The 14,311-nt window shown below is 48.8% G+C and overlaps 1 protein-coding gene across 1 annotated transcript in view; it reads right to left on the bottom strand.

Annotated features, from left to right (window-relative positions):
* The window catches only part of STAMBPL1 (STAM binding protein like 1), a 37,006-nt gene extending 28,145 nt beyond the window's left edge, over positions 1-8,861 (bottom strand). Inside the window, exon 1 of the mRNA XM_051982661.1 lies at positions 8,764-8,861. The gene's annotated coding sequence lies outside the window, so the exon portion shown is untranslated. The remainder of the gene's footprint in view (positions 1-8,763) is intronic.
* Positions 8,862-14,311: the final 5,450 nt, after the last annotated feature.

The following is a 14,311-nucleotide window of genomic DNA, read 5'->3' as shown; positions in this document are numbered from 1 at the left end:
GAGAAAGAGAGAAAAAGAAAGAAAGAGAGAGACACAGAGAGAGAGAAAAAAGAGAAAGACAAAGAGAGAAAAAGAGAGAAAGAGAGAGACACAAAGAGAAAGAGAGAAAAAGAGAGAAAGACACAAAGAGAAGAGAGAGACACACAAAGAGAAAGAGAGAAAAAGAAAGAGACACAAAGAGAAAGAGAGAAAAAGAGAGACACAAAGAGAAAGAGAGAAAAGAGAGAGACACAAAGAGAGAGAAAAAGAGAGAAAGAGAGAAAGACACAAAGAGAAAGAGAGAAAAAGAAAGAGACACAAAGAGAAAGATAGAAAAAGAGAGAAAGACACAAAGAGAGAGAGAAAGAGAGAGACACACAAAGAGAAGAGAGAGAAAGAAAGAGAGACACAAAGATTTAAAGAGAAAAAGAGAGAGACAGACACAAAGAGAAAGAAAGAAAAAGAAAGAAAGAGAGAGAAAAGAGAGAGAGAGAGAAAGAGAGAAAGACACAAAGAGAAGAGAGAAAGACACAAAGAGAAAGAGAGAAAAAGAAAGAGAGAGACACAAAGAGAAAGAGAGAAAAAGAGAGAAAGGCACAAAGAGAAGAAAGAAAGAGAGAGAGAAACAAAGAGAAAGAGAGAAAGAAAGAGAGACACAAAGATTTAAAGAGAGAAAGAGAGACACAAAGAGAAGAGAGAGAGACACAGAGAGAAAGAGAGAGAAAGAAAGAGACACAAAGAGAGAAACAGAGAGAGACAAAGAGAAAGAGAAAAAGAGAGACACAAAGAGAGAAACAGAGAGACACAAAGAGAAAGAGAAAAAGAGAGACACAAAGAGAAAGAGAGAGAGAAAGAGAGACACAAAGAGAAAGAGAGAAAGAAAGAGACAGAAAACTAGGGAGACAGGCGGGAAGTGGAGAAGAAGAGGAGAGACAGGCAGAGATGGGGGCAGAACAAACAGAAAGCCCCCCTCCCCCACACACCCTGCTCAGTCATGAAGAAGAGCTAATGAGGAGTAGTGACTGATGGCGGCCTCCTGTCTCAGAATAAGTGGAGCCGTCCCCTGGCCCGGTGGGGGAAGGCTGGGTGCCCGGCACGTTAACCGCAGGCCTAATGGAAAGGGTGTGGGCAGCGTGCGCGGGGGAGGGCCCTCCCAGTGTCCTCCACGAGCCCCTTTTTCTCCTCTTCAGGAGGGATGGAAGAAGGGCATGGGGATGCTTGGCCAGAGGGAGAAGAGAGGAGGGAGCTGCTGACTGCTCCTGAACAGCTGCCACGAGGAAGGGCCCGGCTCGATCTTCTGGATCAGCAGGACTGATGGGGAGGATGCAGAGAACCCAGGAGCCTTCTTGTGGCAGATCTGTCCCCATTGGGGCGGCCGCCTTAAGGCAGAGGGAGTGTAGCAGGGGGTCCCCTGCAGACCCTGGCCACACGAGGCAGCCTCCAAGACTTTCTGTCCTAGAATTCTGTGAATCCATATTGGGGGAGCAAGCCCCAGGTTCAAATCCCCGGCTGCTCCCTCCTTTAAGCCCTATAACCCTCACTCACGGGATCTCGGTTTCCTCATCTGTAAAATGAGCGAGCATTACCTCCCTCACAGGTTCTACAGAGCTCTAAGTCCTTTGAGATCCTGTTTGGGAAAGGGCTCGCAGACAAGAGAAGCCTGAGGAGGCATCGGAGAACTAAGGATTACAGGGGTGGAGGCTGAAATGTTGAGATAATGAGACCAACTGGGTGAGCCCAGGATTTTCTAAAGGCTCTGGGGGAATCACTGTTTGGATGAAAGAGCTCTGGGTCTGGATTCAGAGGACACGAGTTCAAATCGAGCCCCAGACTCACCAGCAAATCACTTTACCCACTTTACCTCAGTTTCCTTATCTGTAAAATGATCTGGAGAAGGAAATGGCAAAAGCCTCCGATATCTCTGCCAAGAAAACCCCAAATAGGGTCATGAAGAGTCAGATCAACTGAAATGGCCGAACAATTCTGATGCTTACTACCCGTGTCATTTTGGATAAGTAGCTTAACTTCTGTCAGCCTTAGCTTTCTCATGCATAAACTAAGTGGGCTAAAGCACCTTTGTGTAAATAAATGCATAAAGACTTTTTAAATAGTGTGTGTCTACAACGTCAGTCCATCAAGACTGAAGTAAATATGTACTAATAAAGCAAAAGAGAGCTGAGCTTCAACGCTCCTCATTCCAGATCTCTGATCCTATGTCCAAGCTCTAACCCACCCTCCTCTTGTTCGCTTCTCTCTCCCCTAACCTGATTCAGTGCAATGACTCAGGGGCTTCTCATGTTCCGGGCACACTGGCAGATGCAGGGGCTTCGAAGACAAAAAGAGAAGCGACCCTGTCCTGAAAGGCCGTGCTTGCCACTGGAGGGAATGGGCATCCCTTGCCGCCCCCACTCCCTCATCTCCATCCGAGGTCGCCCTCACCCTCATCCCTCCTCCTCTTCCCAGCCCGGCGGGATGCCGTCACCCAGCCTTCTTCATCCTGGCACGTCTGCTCAGGGCACAGCGCGGAGCATTAGGACGGAGCTCCCCAGTCCCTGGACACGTTTCCTGTCTGGGGCAGCAGACATGGACACCTTTGACCACCATGTCACCCCATTCGGGGAGGGAAGGGGGCACTGCTAGTCTGACCTATCCCAGAACAGAAATCCCTTCTGCTGCCATCATTTAGTCCAGATACATTTATTAAGCACCTCGTAGGCACAAAGTTCATTCATTTAATTTAATATAAATCACATATCCAAGTATTTCTAGCATAAAGAGAGAGACGCCCCAACTGGCAGAGGACTCAATTCCCTAAGACATGATTCTCTCAGGGAACACTTATAGGAACACTGAAGAAAAAGAATCCGAATATGGAACAAACCAGTTTGAGCAAGCTTCCAGAATGACAGAGTCGCCATCTCATCCCCTCTGGGCTCTCCTTTGGAGCAATCAATGGTTTGAGGAAGTTGGATCCCTTCCTTCCAAAGGAAGAGGAGCCTTCCCCTTGAAAGGTGCTGGCTCCCAATACTTCCGGAGGTTGGTTCTTAACTCATGTCCTTAAGGAAGGTCCTCAACCTACACAAGCCCTTACTGGAGGCTTTTCCAAAGATTTTGAAAAGGGTGTTTTAGAGTAAAGAAATATTATTTCTTTCTTTCTTTCTTTTTTTTTGGCTGAGGTAACTGGGGTTAAGTGACTTGCCCAGAGTCACACAGCCAGGAAGTGTTCAGTGTCTTGAGTCCACATTTGAATTCAGGTCCTCCTGACTTAAGGACTGATGCGCTATCCATTACACCAACTACCTGCCCCAGAAATATTATTTCTTAATAATCCTAGAGAAACTAAAGTGGAGGCTTTTAAATGTTTCCACTCAGAGAACAGGAAGTCGACCAGTTTGATAAGGGAGACCACATGTAGGTATCCTGCCTGAACTCTTCACTCAGAAGCCCCAATGACTTCACGCCATGTTCCGAGAGTCCCTCACCATCCTGAATGAACTCTTCGGAATGATCCCAGGTTATCAAGAATCAAATACAACCCATCAGATGTGTTCTGATCAGGCCGGAGGACACCAGCACCATCACTTCCCAGGTTCTTAAATACTCTGAAATATCAGGGACAAGACACAAGGAATTGCGAGCAGTGTGCTGGTGAGAAAACCTTCCCACACTTGGCTGGAACGGTCCTTGAAAAGTAGACACAGTCAGCTGTTCCCAAGCTCATCCCTGAAGCTTCCCAGTAACAACGGACCACCCAGAGCTGATGTGCTCTCCTGGTGGAGCTTTTGAGAACCCATGCTTACTTCCTTGCCACAACCACCCACCAGAGGACAATCTAATTCCATATTTGACTTGTGTTTAAATGCCCAACGATTTTGCAGACTAATTCTGGGAAGCCATAGCTTCCCTATCTTGGGATTTAGGGAGTTGATTTTTTGGACCCAAGTATAATACTTGACATTTGTCTCCATGTATCTTTATCATATTAGATTCAGACCAGTGTTGCGATATGTCTTTTTGGATACCGACTCCATTACCCAATGTTACCCTGCCCCTAAATGTCCTTTCATCATCTATAAACCCAATAAACCTGCCGTCTTTATGCCTTTATCCACGTCATTGATAGCAATGATCTATAGTATGGGGCTCGACAGCAAACCATTAATAAACTACCTCTTGGTTACAGTCATTTGATTAGTTCCATCACCAACTATATGGGATTGTCTCTCACCACCTCACCATCCTGCCCATGAGAACAGCACGAGAGATCTGATCAAATGCTTGGCTAAAATCTCAGCTCTGAAGAGTACGAGAACACGCGCCTGCCTCTTTCCAGAGGTACGAGAACACGCATCTGCCTCTTTCCTTGGCAGAGGTGGAGAACTCTGAGCGTGGCACCCCCCCCACACACACACACTGCCACAAGTGACTTGATTTAGTTTACTAAATGGTTTCCCCAATTGTTATAAGGGATGACTCCGTGAGGAAGGGACCAGGATGGATGCATTCAGAAATTAGGGAATAGAAAAAGAAAAGATCAATAGAAATTAAAAAAATAAAAAATGTAATCAATAAAAAATTTTAAATTTAACAGAAAAAATATGAACAAACTATGATTGTTCAAGGAACACAATCTTTAATCTTCTTATGAGGCTTGGGTAAAGAGTTGGGACCAAAGATTAACCAAATGATCTTGGGCAAGTCACTTCTGTCCCTAGTCTCATTTTCCTCATCTCAAAGACCGCTCCAAATCTAACCATATGACTCCCTGTTGCCTATTAATTAAATTTTCTTTCCTGGCAGTCAAAGCTCTCTGAACCAAGCCCTATCAAACCCATCTAGCCTCCTCCACACCATGCTTCCTCCTAAACGTCCCCCCTCCCCCATCTAGCCCACCCTGATACAGACTAAATCCCATATCCAAGCTTTGCTCCTCTCCCTAAATATTTTTTCTCTTGTCATCTTGAATTTTTCCTTACCCCAAACCTCTAGACTGATCTCTGCCCCCATTAAAAAGGCCAGCAAAGTGAAAACCAGACAAGGTCAATGTCTTGCCCACCGTTGTAATTTGTGAGCGACAAAGCCGGGATTTGAAGCCAGGACTTCGGGCTCCTTCTCTCAGGCATCAGGGCGAGCCCCGGCTTGGGACTTAGCTCACTCTTCCTGTACCCAACCCCTTCCTCACCAACCTCTTGGGGGATCCACTGAGGAAATGGAGGCAGAGAGCTAGGGGAGCACAGAGGCCCCAGGGAGACGCCAGCAGGGGCAACGGGGAAGGGAGGAACGAAGCACGGCCTTCATCCCAGCAAGGAGGAGTGGCTGAGGACAAATTGCTCATGTTTTTTCAGCCTTAGACAGATTCCTCTCCTCCAGTGAACCTTGGGAAGGCAGCGAGGCACAGGAGAAGGAACGGATGTGAAATAAGGGGCTCCAATCTGCCGCTCACTGGACCAGCAGTGTTGGGAAAACCATTGAGTCCTTTGGGCCTCAGTTTTTTAAATGGTGGGGCAGTAAGAAGAAAAGGATCATCCCCCCATTCTCCCTGTGAAGAAACTGAGGCTTTAGAGATCACCGAGGGGGATTTGGACCCTGCTCTCTTAACCCCCAGGCCATCCCTTCTTCTACTTATTGTCAGAGTCCTCTGACAATCAGGGGAGCTCACGGGAGCCTGGGGGCCCAGCTGCTTCTCTCCAACACAAGGGGCAACTTAGAAAAAAAGGAAGCAAAAACTCACCCCGAACCCATGTCGCTAGGCAACGTGCGCCAACGGGCAGAAAGAACGCACGTTTGGCTATTTTTAACTCTGGAAATAATTATGCAGAGAATATTAACAATAATCTGAAGCTTGGCTCTTTGGAGAGTGGCCCAAGGAGGGGAGGAGGGGCCAAGGCTGGAAGGAATGGCTCCCTCCACTCCAAGTTCATCTAGTTGGTCTCCATAAGGAGAACCCTCTCCCCCAGTGGAGTGGGCTGACTGCAGGTAGGGGCTCTGGGTTCAAATCCCACTCCATGATCTCTCCATCAGCCTTGATTTTCTCATTCTTAAACAAGAGGGTTAAACCCCTTTTATGGAAAGGTTTCTTCCTCTGGAAAGTGCAAAGTTTGGACTAGCTGGATCTTGTTTTCTCCCTCTGGTCTGGAAAAGGGAGAGTCAGACCAGCACGCAGGGCCTGAGGCCAGAGTCCCATTCCCCTCCCTTCCCACTGTGGAGAGACACCCCAATCTCCATTCCTCATCCCCGGGATTTGCACAGTCAGTCAAGGAAAGGTTATCAGGCCCCTCCTTTGGGCCAGCAAGAGCAAAGTCTCTGGAAAATCCCTCCAGGACAGACTGGTCTAGTCTCCCTGACATTCACTGAGGCTCCGGAACTGGGTTCTAATCCTGCCGCTTCCCACCAGGAGCCATTTCACCTCTGCCTGTCTCTTGGCTCACTGACCCTCCCCCCCCCCAGGTGCCTTCCAGCTCCCAAGCTTCAATTCTGCCCTTGTGGCTGGGTGACCTTGTATAGGTCACCCCCTCTCTGAGCCTCAGTGACCAAGTCTGTTAAATGACCTATTGAACAAAGGGATGTGGTTCAGCTTCTCCATCCAACCTGAAAATCGCCAACAGTGGTTCTATCTGAAGTCAATGTTTTAATGAACCGGCTGGTGAGGTTAAAGGGCAGGGAGGGGATGCCGACTGAAATAAACCCAGAAATCCCACGAGATTTCCTAGAATGAACATCCTTGCCCTGAGGAGAAAGGCCTGCGCTGGGAGTTAGGGGACCAGGGGTCTCAGTCCTGCCATCATCAGCCTCAGATTTCTCCCCTCAAGAACAAGGGTTCCGATGGCGAAGGTCAATTCCGGCTTTGAGATCCTGCGGTGACACGGCTGGTCTCCCAGTGTAATTGTGGGAGCTAAATTTAGCAGCCCGGCTGGGAACATTCAGTGGGTGACTCCAAGCCCCCCCCCCAAAGATAAGAAAGAAAAAAGAAAAAAAAAAGAAGAGAAGAGGGAAGAAGAGGAGAGGGACAAGGAGGGGAAGGGAGGAGAGGAGAGGGGAAGAAAGGAGAGGAAAGAAGTGAAGAGGGAAGGCAAGGGAGGAAAAGAAAGGAGAAGGGAAGGGAGAGAAGACAAAGGAAGGGGAAGGGAAGGGAGGAGAGAGCAAGGGGAAAAGAGGAGAAGAGAGGAAAGGAGAGGGGAGAAAGGGAGAGTAAGGGAGAAGCGGATATACTTGGCCATAAGAAAAATTGAAGCAGAGACAAATAAAAAGGGAAGACAGGAAAGTCATATTAAAAATTAAAAAAAAACCTTCTTACAAAACTCTGGGAAGAAAAGGTCAGCAGAACTCTTGGCCAGCTATTGACTCTGCCGGGAACTCTGGGCTCATAATAGGAAGGCCCTGGAGCCGGGCTGCGGCCAGTGTGACCAGGAGCATTCATGGTGATGGGCGTTAGATCTAGAAAGAAAACTCCTGCCCTGACATCAGGCGGTTCCACTGTCAGCGGCAGGCTTTGGCAAGCAGAGTGCTCACTTTTCAAAATAACAGCCCTGTGGGCTGCGTGAGACCTTTCTCCTGCCTTCTTTCTCCCGAACCTGCAGCAGCTCCCCAGTGTTGGACTGGGTGACCTTAGGACAGTCCCAAGCCTCTCCGGAAGGGTTTCCCCAGCTGTAGAGTGAGGGTGGGGTCTGGACTCCGGTCCTGTTCGTTCTAACACCCCGGGAGGCCGGGCCGGGCCGCCCGGTTATTCTGTATAATAAAACAGCAGCAGAGCCGGGCTGGGTTTCGTTTTTAATCCTCCAGGCTGCGGTTTGAGCCCAAGGCGAGAACAGCCCGGACATTTCTGTCTCTAGAACAGCCCCCGCTGACGCTCTCCCAGCAGCGCTGAGCACGGCGGCCCCGGGGGCGCTCAGCCAGGGGTTCCATTATTTATCGGGAGCACAAAGAGCCCCGGGGAATGGCTCGTGAACCGCCGGGCCAACTCAGCCCGGGGATGTCTTCTCTCCGCCCCCTCCCCCATAACTCTGTCTGCCTCCGAGTCTGTCTCTGTCACACACACACACACACACACACACACACACACACACACACTCACACGCACACACACTCACACGCACACACACACACACGGGGCTGAGGGCAGTGTGCGCCCGCGCGCGTGTCAGACCCCACCTGGCCGGGGTCACCCTCCTGGAAGACCGCAGAGGAAGTTTCCTCACAAACATCTGCCCCAGCTCCCGGCCAAGTGCTCCCGCCTTCCCCCAGGGGCCGAGGCTCGCCGCCTTCCTTCTAGAGAGCGGCCTTCAGAGCCCGGCTCTAGGCATCCTGGGGAGTTCGCGGGCCCGGCTTCCACGTCGCTCTCTCGGGGCGCGTGTGACCTTGAGCCGGCCCGTTCCCCTTCCTCCGGCTGTCCCGGGCGGAGCGGAGCCGGGCTGGGGACGTTCCTGCCTCGGCTCCTGCCAGCCGGGGACGCGGGGCTCGGGAGAGGCGTCCTCCCCGGGCACCCGGGCACCTCGCAGGGGTGAGCGAGCCAGCTGTCGCCAACGAGCGCACTTCCGCCCCCTCCCCCCGCCCCAAGTGCCGGACAAGAGATCCGGGCAGGTGCGCACACGCACCCACGCGGACGCCAAGGCGTCCAGACACAGCCCCGCAGGTACACAGAAGGACGAGCACGGGGAACTACAAGGGACACCCCCTCAGAACGAGTCACACGTGCCTAAGTGCAGAAAAGCGCACCCCGATAAACGTACACACGCGCGCACACACAATCACTCGCGCAAGCGCGCTCACGCACACACGTCTGCTCACCAGCAGTTCGGGATGCGCAGGTTCCCTCGTCCGGGTTAGTGGGCCAGTCCCCTGCGGTCCGGCCGGGCATCGGAGGGACTCGGCGAGGAAGAGCCGGGGCTCCCGGCGCCCACCGAGCCCGCCCTGCCGCCGCCTGCCGGCTCCCCCTGCCAGCCACCGGCCGCGGGCTCCCCAGGGGCTGCTGCTCCCTCCTCCCTGGCTCTCCGACCGCGACCGTGCGTCCGGGGCAGCCCCCGCCTCCTGTTCCTCCTTCCGAGGCTGTGGTGGCTGCCGGCTCCCTCCCGGGCAGCCCTGGACAGCGGCTGGGCCGGTCACCTGAGGCCGAACCCGGCCCGAAGCTTCGTCCCCGCCGGGCTCCCGGGACTCAATGGCCCCCGGCCCGGCCCCGCCCCGGAGCTCTCCTCGGCCCGGTCCCGCCCTCGCCCCTACATCCCCGCCCCCGCCCCGCCTCCCCTTCTTCTTCCCCCTCCTTCCGCGGCCGCCGCCGCAGCATCCTGAGGCCGCCGGCAGGTAAAGTGAGGGCCCTCCCGGAGAGAGAGAGCTCAGGGTCGGGGGCCGCGACGGACAAAGGGTCCCTGGACGAACCGCTGCCGCCGCTGGATGGAGCTCCGAGGCGGGGATCGAGAGCCGGGGCTGCTCCCGAGGACCCCCGCTCAGGCTTGAGCTGGCAGAAAACAGGAAGCCACTTTTCAGCTCCAGGAGGATGCAGCTTCCCGGCCTGGAGACGTGCCCTGCGTCCCTGCCCTGCTTCGGATACCCACTGCGCTGGGGACCCCGGCCAGAGTCTTAAGAGCCCGGGGCTCGGGCCTGCGCCGCCGGGGGCTGTCCCGGGTTCCTGCGCTTATGAAATCTCCGGGTCAGCGCCGACTCCCCACTCCCTCTTGTCCCAGCGAGCAAGAGCGCGACCTCTGCTAAGTGCTCGTTAAAAATCCAGCAGGCGAAGGGTTAAACCAACGCTGCTTTCACCACACAATGAGTCGGACTGTTTTCCATCTTATTTTATTTTTCAACGAAAGCCCTTCAACTTTCCCCTCTTTCCCACTCCACCCAGACCACAAGCTGGTAAACAAGCAGTCAAACACACACAAAATCCCGCACTGTCCATTGTAGCTCATTCTGCATCCTGAATCCATCACCTCTCCGGAGCTGGAGAGCAGGTTTCTTCCTGGGACTCTCCCTGCAACCAGGAGAGCCTTTCCAAGCTGCTTCTCTTTGTCCCATTGGAGTTCTGGAATGCTTAATTGTCCGGTTCTGCTCTTTCGCTTTGCTGATGTTCCTGCAAGTCTTCCCACGTTTCTCTGAAATTATCCCCTTTCTCATTTCTTGCAGCAAAATAAACATTACATTCTCAGACCATAATTATTCAGCCATTCCCTACCTGTTGGGCATCCATTCAGGTTCCCGTTGCTCGTCACTACAAAAAGAGCTGCTACAAACAGTTTTGCACGTGTAGGGCCTTCTCCCTTCTTTATGCTCTCTTTGGGATACAGGCCCAGGAGAGTTAGTTCACAAATCTTTGCCTCTCCAAAAAGCGCTCCTAAAAGATTTGGGGTTTTATCCCCAAAAAGTGCTCCTAAAAGATTTGGGGTATCCACAAAAAGCGCCCCTAAAATTTTGGTTTTAGGGGTCCTCTTACTTTTCCTTTGATCTCCTTTGGGGGAATACCAATAATAATAGCATTTAGATAGCACAATCTCACAAGAAGCTTGAGAAGGTTATCATCTCCATTTTATAGATGAGGAAACTGAAGCAGATGAGAAGTTTCTTGCCCAGAGCCATAAAGTCAGTAAGTGTTTGAGAGCAGATTTGAATTCATCTTCCTGCCCCAGAGGACTAACCACTGAGCCACTTAATAGCAGTAATAATAATAAATCATAACAAGTTGGAAGCAGATTATATAGTGTGCATATAATACATTTATGATTTGTAAAGTGCTGCACATCTTTCACTTCATTTGATCCTTCCCACCACATTGATAATAAGGGTTCTGTGACCATTTTACGAATGACGAAACTGATGTTGAGAAAAGCTGTGACCTGCCTAGCTAGAGTCCTGCTGCCAGTGGATAACTTGAGGTCAGATTTAAGGACCTCTTCCTGCCATGAAGTCCATTTATCTCTTTGTATCTAGCTGCCTCCCAGAGGCGAGAGGAAAAGGGAATGAGAACGAACCATCAAATAAAGATTCTCGCTAGAGATTTAGAGGGAGTGAGGGGAAAGGTTATTTGGTTTGTTTTTTATTTCCTTGAACATTTTATTGTATTTTTAAACACCATCCTCCTCCCACCCCCCATAACATGTCGAGACAGTTTTCAACATGAATTTTTACAAGATTTTGAGTTCTAAGTTGTTCTTCCTCCCTCCCCTTTACTCCACTCTTCTAAAGACGATAGGCATTTTGCTATAGGTCATACATGTGCTATCATGCAAAACATATTTCCATGTTAGTCACAGTTGTGAAAGAAGATACAGATCAAAAGGGGAAAAAAATGAAAAAGAATAAAGTGAAAAAAAATCTCCTTCAGTCTGCATTCAGAATTCATCAATTCCTTATCCAGATGTGGAGTTTGTTTGTTAATTCATTCCAATTAATTAATGTAAATCTTTACTAAGGAAGGTAAATTATTTGAATTAAGGTTTAATGAATTTAATCATTTCATGAATTATTTTAAAAATCAATCAGCAATCATTATTAAATATTCTAACACCGGAGATGCTAAGAAAAGAAAAAATAAAACCTGTCTACAATATTCTTTGAAGGGAGAAAAGGCTATGGGAGTATATGCAAGTATAAACTGTGTATAAAATAAATCACAAGTACTTTTGAGGTTGGCACTAGCAACAGAGCAAAATCAGGAAAAGCTCCACATAGGAGGTGATATTTGCATTTTAGATTCTAAAAAGCAGAGGTAAAGAAGTGCAGTCTGGATGTGCACATGGACCATGGGAGGCAGGCAGCCCGAGCAAAGTTTCTGAGGCAAGAGTTCGAATGTCCTAAATGAAGATAATTGTAACTTAACTATCAAAATCTACTTCTATGGGTGAAGGGGAAAGAAATTCTACAAAGAATTCAATAAGATCATCCAAAATAAATTGGAGTTATAAGATCTTGGACAAAGTTGGCGCTCTAACCACTGCGCCACCTAGATGCCCCAAACTGATGACATGTTAAGAAATAGGAAATGAGTTTGTGAATTGGAGATCTGTAGTCTCTGTGCTGTAAGAACATTAATGGATAAGAAAAAAAATAATAATTAAAAAAATCAGTGGGTTTGAATCAGAAGTCTGTGTTCAAATCTTAATCTAATCTTATCATGTGCATTTTTCTATCCATATGATCTTCAGTAAGACACTTAATGACCTTACACCTCAGTTTCCTCAATTGTTAAATAAGTAAACTGGCTCTAAGTAGAAGCCTATAAAATAGCTCAATCCTGCCCCAAATGAGATCTTGATCTTGAACATAGGAAATGGATAAAGTGACAGATAACAACAGAGATCATCACTAAGTAAATTTAATAAAAGTAATTTTCAGAACAAGGAGACCAAAAGAACCTAGAAACCACGCCCATCAGCAAACACTTATCCCCTTGACAAATGGAGAGAGATAACAGCCAAGAGCAACACCACTTTAGTATGTAAATTCATTTGCAAAATCTTACAGAGGAAAAAAAAGGAGAATTATAAATAAAACTCATAAATAAAAGTCACATTGCAGAAAGATTGGCCTGGGGCTCAGTTAATTGGTAGGATGAACTTGGAAGAAAGAGGAAAAAACATAAAAGGGGGATGATTTGCCATTGTTTCTAAAACAAATGGTTTTCTCCAGCAGTTGATAGTGGAGTTACTAGATTTGTACTGAGGGGACAGATGGTGAGATGGCCAGAGTAGATAACTGAATAGTTGGGAAGATGAAGGGAAGATGGATCTGGTGTTTAGGATCAACTGTGAACAGAGTGGCCTAAATGGGTCAGTTTGTTCACTCTGGCCAACAATCAGATTGCCTGGTTCGTAGAGAAGGGGGCATTAAGTCAGAGAAGCCTTGGGGGTATGATAAACAACAGCAATCTTCAAAGTGTTTGAAGACTCCAAGGAGAAGATTCAGAATTGGTAGCAGAGGATGGGAGCTGTCCCAAGGATGAATGGGCTACTCTGAGAGGTGATAGGGATCTTCCTTGATGTAGATATTCCTGCAGAGGCAGAAAGTCACTCACTGATAATGCTTGCAGGAGTTGATTGCTCAGGTGTAGGTTGGTCACACAGGTCTCTTCCTTCCTCCAAGCCTGTGATGTAAGCATCCAATCTAACTGACTGTGCCTTCAGGTCTCTTTCCTCCTGCAAATCTGTGGCCTCCTCTCCTCTTAAACACTTGAACCTAAAAGTGACAGAAAGGTCCCAATTGACACTTTCAGGGGAGCTTCCTAAAAAGACAGAAGGTGTCTGGCTTTGGCTAATGGCTTCTGGGATGACTTTGGAGCCAGGAAATCGGGGGAAATTGTCACTTAAACTCTCAATGTGAAAGGCCACTTTCTAAGACTTTCACATTGCATCTGTATCAGGAGAGGCATTTTTCTACTCTGGGAATACTGTGTTCTGAGGAGATCATATGGCACTAAATGGGGAGCTCCTTGAGGGGCTGTTTCTTGGGCGTTTACACTTTCAGCGTTGTCCCTAGAACATAGTAGGTACCTCAAAATTGCCATTTGATTAACTCCCTACCTTTTCTTCCACTTCCTAAAGAAAAGAAGTAAATCCCTGTGCTCGGCACTGGGTACAGCACAGAGTTTAAGAAAACATTTCTATATCTCATGGGGCTTTTAGTCCACTGGGAAGAGAAGGGCGTGTGTGTACACACACACACACACACACACACACACACACACACACACACACACACACACACAATTACAAGGCATTTATTTAATAGTTGCATTGAAGCAGTGAGTGCAGAGCCCTCCTTTGGTTCTGAAGGGGAAGGGCCATGGCCAGCTCACACTCCCTGACTTTTAGCACACAGCCCAAACAGTTGCTGACTGGACTTTGGTCTTCCTGCCTCCCGATCACCGTAATTTCTCTGAATTATGTGGGAGCTCTGGCAATGGGCCAGTACTTCTATTGGCAAAATGACACTGATGGACACAGCTTACAGCCAATGAGGATTGACTCAACTTAGCTGGGGAGCCTACCACACCTGCCTGCAGCAGGAAGGCTGGATCCTCAAAATCAATATAGATAATCTTCCAATATAATCACAGAAATGGCCTGGTTACATAGGCTTTCCAACATATTTACTTCCAACTCTAGTAATGAGTCCCATTTCACTAGAACCTCCCCTCATGTCCCCTCCCTTACCCAATCAATGCACCTGTCCAGATAATTGGAACTGAGAAAGACCTTACAAATCCTATAATCACAGGCCTGGAGTTGGAAGGGGCCTTAGTGTCTGATTTCCTTATTTTACTGAGAGAGAAACTGAGACCCGGGGAAGAGAATGGCATGGGAAATCACTGAGTGGGACAAGCAACAGGGAAACAAATAAAAAAGTGAAA

This window comes from Antechinus flavipes, chromosome 2, assembly GCF_016432865.1.
Source record: "Antechinus flavipes isolate AdamAnt ecotype Samford, QLD, Australia chromosome 2, AdamAnt_v2, whole genome shotgun sequence".
Classification (NCBI taxonomy): Eukaryota; Metazoa; Chordata; class Mammalia; order Dasyuromorphia; family Dasyuridae; genus Antechinus; species Antechinus flavipes.
The sequence above is the reverse complement of the archived record's forward strand: the minus strand, read 5'-3'. Positions and strand labels throughout refer to the sequence as shown.